The following is a 16,132-nucleotide window of genomic DNA, read 5'->3' as shown; positions in this document are numbered from 1 at the left end:
AGAAGAAAAGAGAGAATAATTAAATAGACACAATAAAAAATGATAAAGGGGATATCACCACCGACCCCACAGAAATACAAACTACCATCAGAGAATATTATAAACACCTCTACACAAATCAACTAGAAAATCTAGAAAAAATGGATAAATTCCTGGACACATACACCCTCCCAAGACTAAACCAACAAGAAGTTCAATCTCTGAATAGACCAATAACAGGCTCTGAATTTGAGGCAATAATTAATAGCCTACCAACCAAAAAAAATCCAGGACCAGATGGATTCACAGCCAAATTCTACCAGAGGTACGAAGAGGAGCTGGTACCATTCCTTCTGAAAGTATTCCAATCAATAGAAAAAGAGGGAATCCTCCCTAATTCATTTTATGAGGCCAGCCATCATCCTGATACCAAAGCGTGGCAGAGACACAACAAAAAAAGAAAATTTTAGACCAATATCCTTGATGAACATCGGTGCAAAAATCCTCAATAAAATACTGGCAAACCGAATCCAGCAGCACATCAAAAAGTTTATCCACCATGATCAAGTGGGCTTCATCTCTGGGATGCAAGGCTGGTTCAACATATGCAAATCAACAAATGTAATCCATCACATAAACAGAACCAAAGACAAAAACCACATGATTATCTCAATAGATGCAGAAAACGTCTTCAACAAAATTCATCACCCCTTCATGCTAAAAACTCTCAATAAATTCGATATTGATGGAACGTATCTCAAAATAACAAGAACTATTTATGACAAACCCACAGCCAATATCATACTGAATGGGCAAAAACTGGGAGCATTCCCTTTTAAAACTGGCACAATGACAGGGATGCCCTCTCTCACTACTTCTTTTCAACATAGTGTTGGCAAGTTCTGGCCAGGGCAATCAGGCAAGAGAAGGAAATAAAGGGTATTCGATTCGGAAAAGAGGAAGTCAAATTGTCCCTGTTTGCAGATGACATGATTGTACATTTAGAAAACCCCATCATCTCAGCCCAAAATCTCCTTAAGCTGATAAGCAACTTCAGCAAAGTGTCAGGATATAAAATCAATGTGCAAAAATCACAAGCATTCTTATACACAAATAACAGACAAACGGAGAGCCAAATCATGAGTGAACTCTCATTCAGAATTGCTACAAAGAGAATAAAATACCTAGAAATCCAACTTACAAGGGATTTGAGGGACCTCTTCAAGAACTACAAACCACTGCTCAACGAAATAAAAGAGGACACAAACAAATGGAAGAACATTCATGCTCATAGACAGGAAGAATCAATACTGTGAAAATGGCCATACTGCCCTAGGTAATCTATAGATTCAATGCCATCCCCATCAAGCTACCAATGACTTTCTTCATAGAATTGGAAAAAACTACTTTAAAGGACATATTGAAGCAAAAAACACCCCGCATTGCCAGTACAATCCTAAGTAAAATGAACTAAGCTGGAGGCATCACGCTACCTAATTTCAAGTCATTAGACTTTCAAAGGCCTGTAGATTCAGCCCCCAGGTCCCTCTTTGATCTTATTTCACAAAGCTCTCCTCCTTGCTGACTATGCTCCAGCCACGATGGTCGTTTTATCTGTTCCTGGGATGTGCCAAGGCATTTTTTTTTTCTCATAGCGTTTGCACTTTGTCTTCCTCCTGAGATACTGTCCACTCTTCATAGTTTCTTAACATCCTACATGTCTCAGTCCCACAAAAAGGCCTTTCTCGACTACCCAATCTTAACTGTGTCAATCTCTAGCTCACCTCTTTGCTTGTTTTATTCATAAGACTGATCAGCACTTACAGTTGTTTATGTGATATGAAGAATTTTTACACAACTTTGAGTTCATTTTTAAATGAACAGTATTGAGTCTCAAGCAATTAGAATGAAACTCTTCCAAAATCAAAAATAACTGAAAAGGGTATGGAATTGAACCAAGTTGTTATTAAGTCTCCCCATCCCATAACAGGGAAAGGAGTTTATAAAGTACCACCAGTAGGCATTGGTGGGGGGAATCATTTTTAAGTTTTTTGTCCCTATTGAGTTAAAAAAAATTCAGTAAATTGGTTACCTGTATGGTGGCTCAACTAGGGTCATTTAAAATAATCAGAATATAAGCACCACTGAGGTACATTGGGCTTGTGATAAATTCAAGATACAAAAATGGCAATGGGAGGTATGAGGGTGAAACTACAGCTATCACTGAAATAACACATGGAAGAAAACCCAGAAAGGTGAGAATAGCCTCTGAATGACATTTAAAGGTCCAGTATTCTATATAAAGATTTTTTTTAATAATTAGTTTGTACCTAAAGGTATAGAGCCTTACCCAGAATATAAGAGTAACAGTGATATTAAGTGCTTGGTAGGATCCTCTTTTCCCAGAATTGGCCTCAAAGATCTACCTGATATCTTAAATTCAGAAAACTTCCAGTTTAATGTCTGAAGCCACCAGCACAATGAACCAATGCAGCTAGTTCCATATCACCTCACCTCAAATCCATCAATAAACAAAGGAACCTGGAAAGGAGGAGAAGGCCACCTTTTGACAAGGAAAACAGGCTTTTTATTTCCCAGCTAACCATATATTTACCATTAGACATGCTGAACTTTCCCTGCACCACTGGAGCTAGGATAAAGAACCCTGGGGAGAGGTGGCATGTTGGAGATTTCCAGAAGACAAGAGGACGGAGACTAATTCTCACCTACTCCCAACACACAGTCATATCTGGGTCCCAAGAGGCATGGAAAATGAATTTGACATATGCCCAAAGGTCCAAGTTGGACTAGATAACTATACAATTCTTGCCAGAGGCTTTGCAACATGGGGCAAGATTAATGCATATGAAAAGAGATATGATGGCACCAGCTGAAGGTCTGACAGAAGATGTAATAATCTTGCAAGGGATTTCCAATGTCCAGAGGAGATGCTTGGAGAAGCCTCCCATCAGCAGGCTGTTATAACTACCTGTTTATATAGTGCCCAAAGACAGCTAGAAGAGCAATTATGACCAACCAAGGAGAAGACATACAGAGTCACAAGCATCTGTCTTTTTCCTCTCCCTCTTCCCCAGCAACTCTCCTCCCAAAGCAATACCAAAACAGGCACAGGGGAAAGGGAAGAAATAAGAAGAGATGTATGAAAGGCTACCATACACATCCCCAAACTCCTAGCCACTAGAGCCATATGTCCCATCTGTTTGAAGAAAAAGGAAGAGAAGTATTTGCATCAGATAGGGGCTTGGAGTATGCAAGCCAAAGCTTTAAAATCAGCATGAGACTCTCCTAATATCTGAAAGCAGCTAAAAAGTTATAGAATCAGATTGAAATGTTTATCATTGTCCTAATCTCCCAGTGGAAGAGGGTAAATACAACAGAACACAGTAAAAAGCAATTAGTGGAAAAAAAATACCATTTCAATTTCATACTCCAATGAGTTGAAACACTTAATGAACCAGTTAAATTTATTAGCTTGGTTGTCTTTGCCTACTCCTTGCCCACTAGAATGTAAACTTCATGAGGGCAGCCACTTAGTCACTAACTGTTTTATTCTCAGCACCTAGTATAGAGCCTGACACATAACTAATTAATAAATATTTTAATGAATAAAAGAACAAAATCTATGTAGATAACATCCTATAAAATGTTCAAATAATGCAAATGAGTGGAAACTTTTGGTGTTTTTTCAAGTTACTCATTTGTTTGAAATAGAATATCTCTTGTCTAACATGGGATTACCCAAATCTGAGAGGTACCATATTTCCTGCTGTCATAAACACTGTTGGTGCCCTGCCCATGTCTTCTTTGGCCCATTCTAATAGTCATCTGCAGAAGTCTTTCTATGTTTCTCTGCCAGAGGGGCTTCTTTAACTGCAAAAGCAACTTGACCAGTATAGGAGATGACTAGAAGTGCCAGGTTGTTAATATTCACTAAATGATTCTCAATCAATTGTGAAAGTTGGTGAATAAATACCCTAGCTCCCTCACCCTTTGGTATGTTCCAATAGTATTGAGTGGCAACCTGCTTATTTGCTTTACCTCCCTTCCAGTCTGACTTTGCCACTTCTTTGCAGTACTTCCTGGGATCACCTCCCAAATAAACTACCTACATCCAAATCCTTAGAGTTCTGCTTTTTGGAGACCCCAAACCAAGACTGAAGAGACTATTAAGTACTCCACAGGATTCTTTGTTTTCCATAGACCTTATCTGTCAGATCTCCAGATGATTATGTAGGCTCTGGACTTTCCAAGGAAGGTTTATGATTCAAAATTTTCTTGAACCACGTGCCCATTCTAGCTCTGTCTTACCCCTCAATTTAGAACTTATATAAACCCAGTGACTTTGTTGAGAACATTGGCTCATCTCTGCTATAGTACTTCCTGCTATATGTATTCACTTAGTTACCAACTCAACCATACTGGTTAGATTTTAGGAATCTGCCAAGCTCTCCTTACCCTAAATCTATTTTATCCATGATTGTACTTTCATGATTTCTGTCTGAAAGCTGAAAGTGTGTAGGGACCATAACTTGCTAAAATCGAATATCATTTTTAGAATTCTGATATTTTATAAATGGTGGCAAAACAAAAAAAAAGATGATTTGAGAAAGCCCTTTAAAAACTCTGTTTGCCCAGTGGACATTATGTGATCATAATCACCAAAAACATGAACTATATTTTATAACTGATATTCAGAGATATTATATGTGGAAAATAACTGATGCAGACATATTTCTACTTCTCTATTTAATTCACCCCTCCCTATTCTTTGTGAAATAAAATAGTTAATGTTTGACTTTGACTAGGGAAATAATCATTGAAACTGTATAAGTTAACCACAGAATTATTTCATATGCTACTTTTCCTGTCAGTTAAAATCAGTCAGAATTAGAAAAACTGAGCATATAAAGTTTTTAAGTCCATATATTTACCAATCCCATTTCCACAGAAGAGTCAATTAATTTAACAAACTTTGCTGAACAATGATTATACTTTATGATAATAATTATAATTTATTGAGCACTTTGTGTGGGCCAGACATTGTGCTAAACTGTTATGTCTTTTTATCCTCTCAACAATCTTATGAGTTATTATTATCTCCATTTTACTTTTCAGGAAACTGACATTTGTGACTTACCCAAGGTCATGACATTAATAAATTATGAAAAAAGGATTTGAATGTAGGTCTGTGTGACTACAAACCCCAATCTCTTAACCACTACTGAATAATTTTTGCCCTAGAAGTTAGATGCTATGGAGTCATAAACCAAGTCTAAGATTATAAAATGTAGCTTCTTGTCTTCAAGGAACTATAACTTCACTGTGAAGATACATGCATAGCAGAGTACTTAGTCAAGTGCAAGACAATGAAGAGTAACCTATATTTGTTAAGTGCTAAGGGAATACCGAATAAAATAAGTGATTTTTTAGCATGTTCAGTAGGTGATTCAGATTTCCCGTTGAAAGGGAAAATCTGTCAAACTGCCTCAATTCAAATAGTCAAAGAGAAAGGCCAGTGTAATCAATCTCCTAGCAGTGTTCACCTATAACATCAGTAGGCCTGAAATATCATCACTGATCAAGGAATGTCTTACAACAGTGACCACTGGGCTCCCAACATATGGTTCCCACACATCTGTTTAAATAGTAAAAGTTTCAGAAACAGCTCAAGTTACTCCTGGAAACTTTACACTGAAATTTAGGTGTATTACATTATAACTTTTTCCTCTTGGTAATTTTACAACCAACTTGCTGCTGTGTGAAGAAAGTGTACAGGAGGAGCATGTATAAAACCTACTATGATGGCAATTATACTGTTATTCAATTATTTCAAAATTACTTTTTTTTCCTAAAAAGTCTTCCCCCCTGCCATGGCTATAAATAAGCAATGGTTCTTATTCCTGAAGTTCATATTCCCCTGAGAGCTTTGTGTTTACTGATTCCCTGGGGTTAGTATATAAAAATCCCAGAAGGCCACGTGATGAATTCTAAAGAATGAAGATTCTAAGACAATGGCTAATGAAGGCATTAGTATTCCTCTCATTGGAGTATCAAATCCTGATATGAGTAATGCCATATTCAAGAGAGAGTTTTAAAAATGTAATTGAACTAAATCTTTTGACAGATAATTGTAATGATGATGTTATGCTTCAATGACTTTCAAGTACAGTTTGCAAATTACCTTTTTTACTTTATTCCCTTCCTCCCTTAAAGTACCAGATATGTCAGGTTTCTGGTTCGTGCTAATTTTTAACAGTACCTATATGGCAAACTCTTGACTCTAGAAACCAAAACACATTTAACTTATGGATATATTTGGACACAGTTAATAGACCCAATCTAAAATATCAGCTAGTTTCAAATGGCACACAATTATAATCATTTCTTGTTACGTTTTTGCAATCAGAGAAAATTTTGGTATCTTCACAAGGTTTTCATATGTGTGTGTGTGTGTGTATATATATGTATAAAATCATACACATATATACATATACACAGAGAAAGGCAGTTCTTTAGTCAACACACATTTATCTCTATCTCTTACATTTTATAATTCTATAGTAATTTGCAATGAAGTCTGGTATCCACATAGAGATGGCCCTGAGGTCCTATTGGCTCTTCAATCAGAAAACAGAGATTCAATAATGTTAACTAGATTCTATCTACTACGGAGAGAAAGTTGGCTTTCAAACTCAAATTTGGAAAGGACCTCAATAGTTACCTAGTCCAACTTTCAACCAATCAAGAAATCCTTTTTACAGCATTCCTATATCTAGCCTATTCTCAAGCACTTCTGTCATTTGAAAATAACTGCATAAAGTGGCAGCCAAGTCTGTTGTTAGCCCTAACAGTTAGAATCAGAGGTAGAAATAAAGAGATACAGACACTGAAACCAACATAGCCAAAGGCACACAAGTAAGAAAACAGGGATAGCAAAAGATAGAGTCAGATGGATAGGACACAGAAAGGTGAGGGGAAAAATCGTAGAGGAGAAAGAGAAAAAACGTGAAGAAGCAGAGAGAGAAAAAATTAGAAGTGGAGACACAAAAAGTTGACATAGTAAATAAGGGGAATAGATAAGAGGAATAGTGAGTGATGAACCATTGAGAGACAGCAGAAGGAGAAGCAAGTATAAAGGAGAAACAAGTATACAAGGAGAAGCAAGTGTAAAGGAAAAAACTGGCATAAGTAACTGTAGGGTTTCTTTCTGATTTCTGTAGTGATCACAGTCCCCAGTTTTGGGCTCAGGACATAGTCCACAAAAATGAAAATTTCATTTCACAGCCTCCCTTGCAGCTGGATATGGAAAGGTATTGAGTTCTGATCATTAAGATGTAATCTTGAGTTCTGACCACAAAATCAAAAGTGTTATGTGTGACAGGGACTAGTCTTTTTCAGGGTTTCTCCAGCCAGGAAACCTAGAAGTAGTAGGTATAAGGTGTTACAAGCAGTTTAGACAAAAAGTCTTCAATCATACTCATTGATTGATTAATGAGTCTTACTCATTTTTTGATGTGGTGTCTAAATTTCTCATCATCTAACATTTTCTTCCATCAATAAAAGTATTTGTCAGTAGTCTTCTCAAAATTCATTCATATTCTGTTTATGACATTATAAATTAGGACAGCATTTTACAAGGCAATTTGATAGTATCTGGCAAAAATTAAAGTGCTCAGGAATTGCTTTTGTATGAATCTATACTACTGCAATACAAATGATTATGCATAAAAATATATGCACATACAAGGATGGTCAATGCAGTGTGCATTGTGATGGTGAAAATCTGATAACAGACTAAATACCTTTTCATGGGTAGGGGTGATACATTCATACTATGGAATACTATACAACCATTAAAGAGCCTGAGATAGAGAGGTATGGGTAGATCTACAAGATATATGAAAAATAGATATGATTCCACATATAATGGAAAAATCTATGTATATATGCATGCTTAAGAATGTGTGTGTATGCATATGGAAATCAGTAGGAAAAGGTTTGGAAGTATGTGTGGCTAGGGAATTCATGTGGAGGTCAGAGTGGAAGCAGGTGTGAGAGGGTCCAGCAGAAGAAAACATGGCTGTCAAAGTGTTTGTGTCCATCGGCGAGTTTGGCCTGGCCTTAGTTGTTGTAGGAGGCATGCTGAACTCTGCCTTACATAATGTGGATACTGGTCACACAGCTGTCATCTTTGACTGATTCTGTGGAGTACAGGACATTGTGGTAGGGGAAGGGACTCACTTTCTTATCCCATGGGTACAGAAACCAATTACCTTTGACTGCTGTTCTAGACCACCTAACGTGCCAGTCATCACTGGTAGCAAAGACTTACAGAATGTCAACATCACACTGCACATCCTCTTCCGGCCTGTTGCTAGCCAGCTTCCTTGCATCTTCACCAGCATCAGAGAGGACTATGATGAACGTGTGCTGCCATCCATCATTACCAAGATCTTCAAGTCAGTGGTGTCTCGCTTTGATGCTGGAGAACTAATCACCCACAGAGAGCTGCTCTCCAGGCAGGTGAGTGACAAGTTTACGGGGCCAGCAGCCACCTTTGGGCTCATCCTGGACCACGTGTCTTTGACACATCCGACCTTCCGGAAGGAGTTCACAGAAGTGGTGGAAGTCAAAGAAGGGGCTCAGCAGGAAGCAGAGAGGGCCAGATTTGTGGTGGAAAAGGCTGAGCAGCAGAAAATGGCAACCATCATCTCTGCTGAGGGTGACTCCATGGCAGCCGAGCTGATCCCCAACTCACTGGCCACCGCAGGGGACTGCCTGATCGAGCTGAGCAAGCTGGAAGCTGCGGAGGACATCGCGTACCAGCTCTCACACTCTGGGAACATCACCTACCTGCCTCCTCCAGCTGCCCCAGTGAGGGCCCACCCTGCCTGTACCTCTGCGGGGAATAGGCCACATCCTTGATGATTCTTAACACCACCTTCCTTCTGCCCCATCCCAGAAATCACTGTGAAATTTCATCATTGGCTTAAAGCGAAGGAAATAAAGGTAAAATCACTTTACATCTCTTAAAAAAAAAGTTTGGAATTTTTGACACTACTGTAATCCTTAGGAGGGGAGTGGATAAAGTCTGAGGTTGAAGGGTAATTTTCACTTTTTACTCAGTATAGTAATGGTAATCATTAACTCTGTTTTCAAAATACTTAGACTTCTTTGCCTTCGGTCACATGATATGACTGCATTTTCTGGCCCCATTGTGATTGATAGAGTCATGTGTATGGTTCTGGCCAATTATTTGTGACCAGAAGTCATTGCTCACAGTTGCATGTCACTTCCAGGCCAGAGCATTTATTTGTCAATGTGATGCCTTCCACAGCTATCTTTCCCTCTGTCGTAGTGACTGGTAATATTTATGATGGTGGTTGCTCCATTACCCTGGGCTGCAGAATGAAAAGTCACAGAGCAGAGCTTCCAGCCAACACATTACGTAAGCAAAAAATAAAACTTTGCTTTTACAAACCACCAAGATTTGGGGATTATTACAATAGCATAATCTAAATTATTCTGACTGGTACCATTGAAATGTTTAAATTTTAAATTAAATAGTATACTTTCTGCATGTATTGTAAAATTAATGATGCCTACAACAGCATACAACATTCTCTACATAGAAAATACAAAGTGCAGTGAGCCTATTATGTACCATGATCTAGATTCAATAACATCATTAAAATGTAACCATTTCAAGGGCAGAGGCTATGCTTTTTTTTTTTTTTTTTTTTCATCCCCAGCACCATTGATTAGAACACAGTAGGTATGCAGTCCATTCTTCTTGATTATTAAATGGATTTTAAAATGTTTATCCTAAACCTATAGATTTATATTAATCCCTATGAAATGTCATTATGTTGGTTTTATTCTATTATTCCAAATCATGAGACCATTTCAAAGCATAAGGCTTTTATTCATTTTATTAACTCTCCCACCTACTTTTGTGTCATCTGAATATTTCCTAAGCTTGCTTTCTCTGCCTTCAATCAAGTCAATAATTTTTAAAATTCTAAATAAGATATGGCACGTAACAGAGATCTGTGGCTTACCACCATAGATCTTTCTAAATTTCAGCATTAATACATTAATCTGGTTGACCAATTTGGTATGAATCATTTCACTATACTAAAATCCATTTAACTAGGCCATATTGGCACATCTTGTCATGAGAGATCATGCATGTGATAGACTAGGCTTTCATAGTGATATATCATTCTAACAGTTTTACCAAAGGAAAATAACAACTTTGTTTAGTCTGATTTGCTCCTAAGATCAATTAATTTATTTATTCAATAAATTTAATGTATGCCTATGATGGAAATACAATGGGAACATGATAGGTATGGTATCTACTTTTTGTGTGATCACAGTCTAATAGAAAAAAAAAACACAGACAACAACAATGAAGTACTTTAAATGTAGTAAGAGGAGAAATATGGAGTGTTTTGAAAGGAAAGAGAGAAGAAACCAAACTCATGTTCATGAGAAAGACAAAGGTGTCTGGAGAAAGTGACTTCTAAGTTCAAACCTAGAGTGTGATAGGAAAGATTGTTCTAAAAAGAAGTAATAGCCTGGACAAAGGCCTGGAGCTGAGAGGGCATGGAATGTTCATTGAAGTAGAATGAGTTCAATATGGCAGAATCAAAGAGTGTTATTAATAGACAGGAGGAATAGAGAGAGTTGACACTGGCAAGGTGATCAGGAGTTAAGATCATGTACAGATTGAGTTGCCTATAGTACATCTAAGAAGAGATGTTAGTGAAAAATTGAGGATACTAATAGAAGTTAAAGAAACAGAATTGGTATGCATATTTTGTAGTCTTAAGCACAGAGATGGTATTAAATGTCACAGAAGTAGCTAAACTACCAAAAGATAGAGGCAAAATAAGAAGGTAGCAAAGGATAAAGTACTGAGAATCACCAACAATTGAGTTGGGAAGGTTCAGAATAGCCTACAAAAGAGACTGAGAAAAAGTAACAAGAAAGGTACAAGGAAAACCAGGAGGAACACCAAGGGAATAGCATATTTCAAGAATGTCAACTATGTTAAATGCTGGGTGATCAAGTGAGTCAAAGGCTCAAAAGTGTCCTTTATATTTAGCCAAGTAAAAAGGCTGTTAACCAAAAGAAAATTATCAGAAACAGATCAGTGGTGTAGCGGGGTTAGAATCACACTGTATACACTGAAGAATAAACTGAAGGTAAGGAAGTAGAATACTGAATGGAGACAATACTCACAAAGATTAGCTGTGATAGGAAAGAGAGAGGTAGGGTAAGCATATAGAAGAAGGACAGAGAATAATTTTTTTAATTGATGTTTCCCTCGTGATTAGACTGAATTTACTGGTTTGGGGGAATACCATCAGACTTTTTTTTTTTCTTTAGTGAATAGGAGGGACTTGAACAAGCTCTAAATGATTAGGGAAAGGAGCCAGCAAAAGGGGAATGGTCGAAAAAAAAGAAAACATAGGGTTATTGTATGGAGTAAGAACACTTAAAAAAAACAGATTTAAAAAAAGGTTTCTGGAGCTCAAGTGGAAGAATTTGACATACATGGGAGGATTTTCTGATCTTCAATTGAAAATGGGAGGAAGACAGAAATTACAGATGATGGTGCAGGTAAGTGTGTGTAGATCTTATGTTGGGAAGTTGCCATCTTGTGGCTTCTACATTCTCTGTGAAACAGCTGGCAAATTTATCTGTAAACAAGGGAGAGTTGGAGGTTTGAGGAGGCATATATCTTCTCAATAGTTAAGTAGTTCATTCTAGGATTTTTCTAGCATTGAATGTTAAGTTCACTGATTCAAGTTTCTGGAGGCCAAGTTTTTGTTTTTGCTTTGTTTCCAATTGAGTCATTTAAATATATCTAATTTTCTTATACCTCCATTTTTTTCTATGACTTACTTTAAAAACGTTTTTAACAAGAATTGAGCAGCAATAGCTAAAAGGGCACCTTCTCTGTTTACCACCATGCCACAAAACTTTTCTAACCCCATTAATCCTTACACTTTCCCTTTTCCACACTCCAGCTAATTTAGGTTTTACAGTATTTTAAGAAGTGGATCAACTTCATTACCCTTGTGTAAAATACAGAGAAACTGAGGCTTAGTGAGCTAAGTAATTTTTACTACAGCAAGCAATCAATTGGAGGCAAAGCAATTAATTCATATTTTATAAAGTTTATTTCCTATTAGGGATCATTAATATTAACGATTTAATATTTTCTCCTCACTGATCAATAACGATAATACTCTGAAGTTACACTTAGGCAAAAGAAAAGTGCAAGTATCTCTCTCCCCTCCCTCCATTTTCAGAATTGAGTAAAATTATCCTGCTGCCCTACAACTTGTATTCAGCACAAATCAGGAAACCAGGAATCTGCCTGCCTCCTTCAATTGGGCATTCCTACTTCATTTCTTTGTGAAAAAAATGATATTTTCCCCTTTAAAACTTCCGTTTTAACCTCTTTAAGGCCCCAGGTAGCAACTGGTTTGCCACACATAATTGGTTTTGAAAATGAACCAATGGGAGAAAGTTAAAAGACTAATCCTCAGTGATATGTATTTTAATTTAGTCTTCTAGGGATTAACTCAATAAATGAACAGTATGTCTTTTTATAATAATAGCTACCATCATAAAGATTACTAGCCTGGATATCTTATTTCCAGATCACTGGTATTCCCATTTCTTTTCAATATAGGCAGAAAACTCCATGCAAATATGTGACTACACCCTGGAATCATACTAATTGTTTCTTAAAGCCTTCAAAAAATTTACCTCTTTCCCACAACTGATATCCTATTTTTTGATCCCCCTTTTGCTGATCAACATTGGTAGCATCTATTGAACTAGCAATGATTTAAAAGTAACAACTTAACTCAATGTTAGAAAGCCTGCAGCAAAACAAACACTCTCATATACTGGCAATGAGAATATAAATTGTCATTCATTTTTCTGGAGAACAAATTAGCTTTTATGCTTATATAATAACATTTAAAAATTAATTATCTCAGAAAATGCAGTCAGATCCATGTACACAGATGTTATTTTAACATTATTCCTAATAACAAAACTAAAAGATATCAAAAAATACAGCAAGGGTTATGTCAGTTACAGTGTGTCTCTATGATGGAGCAAGATTCTATCTTAATGCAAAATTTCAGGCAAAAACAAAAATTCAAACCTTTTGACCCAGTATATCTTCAGAAAATAATCCAGCCAGGTGTGGTGGCTCATGCCTGTTATCCCAGCACTTTGGGAGGCCGAGGTGGGCAGATCACAGGGTCAGGAGTTTGAGACCAGCCTGGCCAACATAGTGAAACCTTGTCTCTACTAAAAAAATACAAAAATTAGCTGGGCATGGTGGCGGGTGCCTGTAATTCCAGCTATTCAGGAGGCTGAGGCAGAAGAATCGCTTGGACCTGGGAGGTGGAGGTTGCAGTGAGCTGAGATCACACCACTGCACTCCAGCCTGGTCAACAAGAGTAAAACTCTGTCAAAGAAAGAAAAGAAAGAAAAGAAAGGAAGAAAGGAAGGAAAGAAGGAAAAGAGGAGAAAATAATCCCAAATGTAACTAAAGATGTATGCACTATTGCACTATTATGTCCATCGCAACAATACTTACACTACCAAAGTTGAAAATAATGTAAATGTCCAATAATAGATTGTTAAATAAATTATGGCATACACATATGGTGGAATATTATACCATCATTAACAATTAAGGGAGGAGCTTCAAGATGGCTGATTAGAAGCATTTCATGTCCTCTTCCTCCACTTAGAAGAACAAAAATAGTGTATGGACAGTCACACTTAAAATACATTATCCGAGAGAGAAAACTGGAATTCAACAGAGAAATGACAAGAAACATCAAAAGTGGAGAAAAGAGAGGGAGAGAAGCAGGTTGCCTGACCAGGATTGAGTGGCAGCTGGGAGTGACTTTCCAATTCAGGGAAAGGATAAATGAGAGAATTCCAGTGATCCATATCCCCACTGTGGAATCATACATTCCTGGCTATGGGAGAACCCCTTGACACCCCCAAATCCTGAAACTAACATATGGAGCTGCCAGGAGACCATGGGAGGGAAGTGTTCCAGGGAGGGAGTCTATGTTGGGTGCCACACCCTTTCTGAGACCTAAGCAGCTACAAAAAGGCATCATTTTCCAGCATAGTTTTTGGCAGACTGAACACAGTCCTGGGGCCCAACAGCACTGGAACTGAGGCATTATGGAAACTTGGGCTATCAGGCTGTCAATGCTGTGACTGGGGAGCAAGCTGGGATCATTCCACAATCAGGACTAATAAGGCATGCAGGTGTGGGCTGCAGCTGCCGGTGTTGGGAAGTGAACACTGCTGAGATAAAGAATGGGATGTGGGTAAGGTATTAGTTGCCACTGGGACTTGGTTGCCAGCTGAGTGGGGACTCCTGCATCTGGGGTGGGGGTATGAACTAGACATAGGCTACTACTGGCAAGGCTGGGGCCAAGCCCCAGTGGGACTGGAATATAAAATAAATGTACATTCCTTACCCACCAGCCCAGGCTATAGCCACTGAAGACGGTCCCATGCTCTCCAGTGGCAGGGACTCAGCACAGCCACTATCGACCCTCACCTGAGCACTCCACCTGGGGCCTGAGGATCACTACACCTCTACACACCACAGGTGGTACCATCTCTCACCATTAGGGGGCCTGAGCAGCAGCTTACCCAGCCTAGTTTTGCCATTCCCAACCCCAAAGCAGAGCACGTAGCCTGGGGTCCTGCGGATTACCCAACCCAGTCTACCACCGTGGGCACGTGAGCACTCCTCCCAAAGGCATAATGTTGGGCCTAAACTCCTAGCCACTACCACCTCAGCTGGCATCTACCTGCAAGTGCCACCTGCAGGCCTGAAGAGTAACCAACCCAGCCCATCACAGCCACTACCAACATCAATATACACCTCTTGGGAGACAAAGAATCATCATATCACTGCTACCGACAATACCCATGCCATGTCTGTGGCCCGGGGCCTAACAGCCCACCTACCCAGTCACTGCTGACACAACTGGTATCTGAGCAAGCCACCTGAAGGCCCAAGAACTGACCTGCCAGAAATTGCCAACACAGGTGCCAGCACACACAACTAAGGGGCCCAAGGACAGGCATACTTGGCCTGCTACCGCCACAGCGAGGGCCTGAAGACTGGCCCATTTGTTATCCCAGCCCCCAGCACAACTTTACCACAGTCTCCAATAACAATCATACATTAAGCTACTAAGGAAATCACAGGCATTACCGATGCTATATAGTAGAAGAAATCATATGGAGATGACTACACTAACGCATGAACTCAAGTCAAAGCCAGAGAGTCCTCCCCAACCAGCATCATAGATACATTTTCAGGAAAAAGGCCTCCCCTACGAAGACAAATTTTAAAAAAAAAATTGGAAGAAGTGACTATTATACCAGATGTACATACATCGATATAAGGACAAAAGAAACCCAAAAAAGCAAGGAAATATGACACCTACAAAGAAACATAATTATTCTCCAGCAACAGATTCCAAAAAAAAGGAAATTTATAAAATCCTGGAAAAATAATTTTTTTATTACACTTTAAGTTCTAGGGTACATGTGCACAACGTGCAGGTTTGTTACATATATATACATGTGCCATGTTGGTGTGCTGTGCCCATTAACTCATCATTAACATTAGGTATATCTCCTAATGCTATCCCTATCCCATACCCCCTCCCCACAATAGGACCCAGTGTGTGATGCTCCCCTTCCCGTGTCCAAGTGATCTCACTGTTCAGTTCCCACCTATGAGTGAGAACATGCGGTATTTGGTTTTCTGTTCTTGCGATAGTTTCCTGAGAATGATGGTTTCCAGCTGCATCCGTGTCCCTACAAAGGACACGAACTCATCCTTTTTTATGGCAGCATAGTATTCCACAGTGTATATGTGCCACATTTTCTTAATCCAGTCTGTCACTGATGGACATTTGGGTTGATTCCAAGTCTTTGCTATTGTGAATAGCGCCACAACAAACATACGTGTGCATGTGTCTTTATAGCAGCATGATTTGTAATCCTTTGGGTATATACCCAGTAACGGGATGGCTGGGTCAAATGG

At 38.6% G+C, this 16,132-nt stretch overlaps 1 protein-coding gene and 1 pseudogene across 1 annotated transcript in view; one reads left to right on the top strand and one right to left on the bottom strand.

The window, feature by feature from the left end:
- Positions 1-16,132, bottom strand: part of IL1RAPL2 (interleukin 1 receptor accessory protein-like 2) — a 1,250,305-nt gene that overhangs the window by 1,160,788 nt on the left and 73,385 nt on the right. The window lies entirely within an intron of this gene.
- On the top strand, positions 8,077-8,925 carry LOC105530631 (annotated as a pseudogene).

The sequence above is a fragment of the Mandrillus leucophaeus genome, unplaced genomic scaffold (assembly GCF_000951045.1).
Source record: "Mandrillus leucophaeus isolate KB7577 unplaced genomic scaffold, Mleu.le_1.0 Scaffold834, whole genome shotgun sequence".
Classification (NCBI taxonomy): Eukaryota; Metazoa; Chordata; class Mammalia; order Primates; family Cercopithecidae; genus Mandrillus; species Mandrillus leucophaeus.
This window is presented reverse-complemented; position numbering and strand designations above follow the sequence as displayed.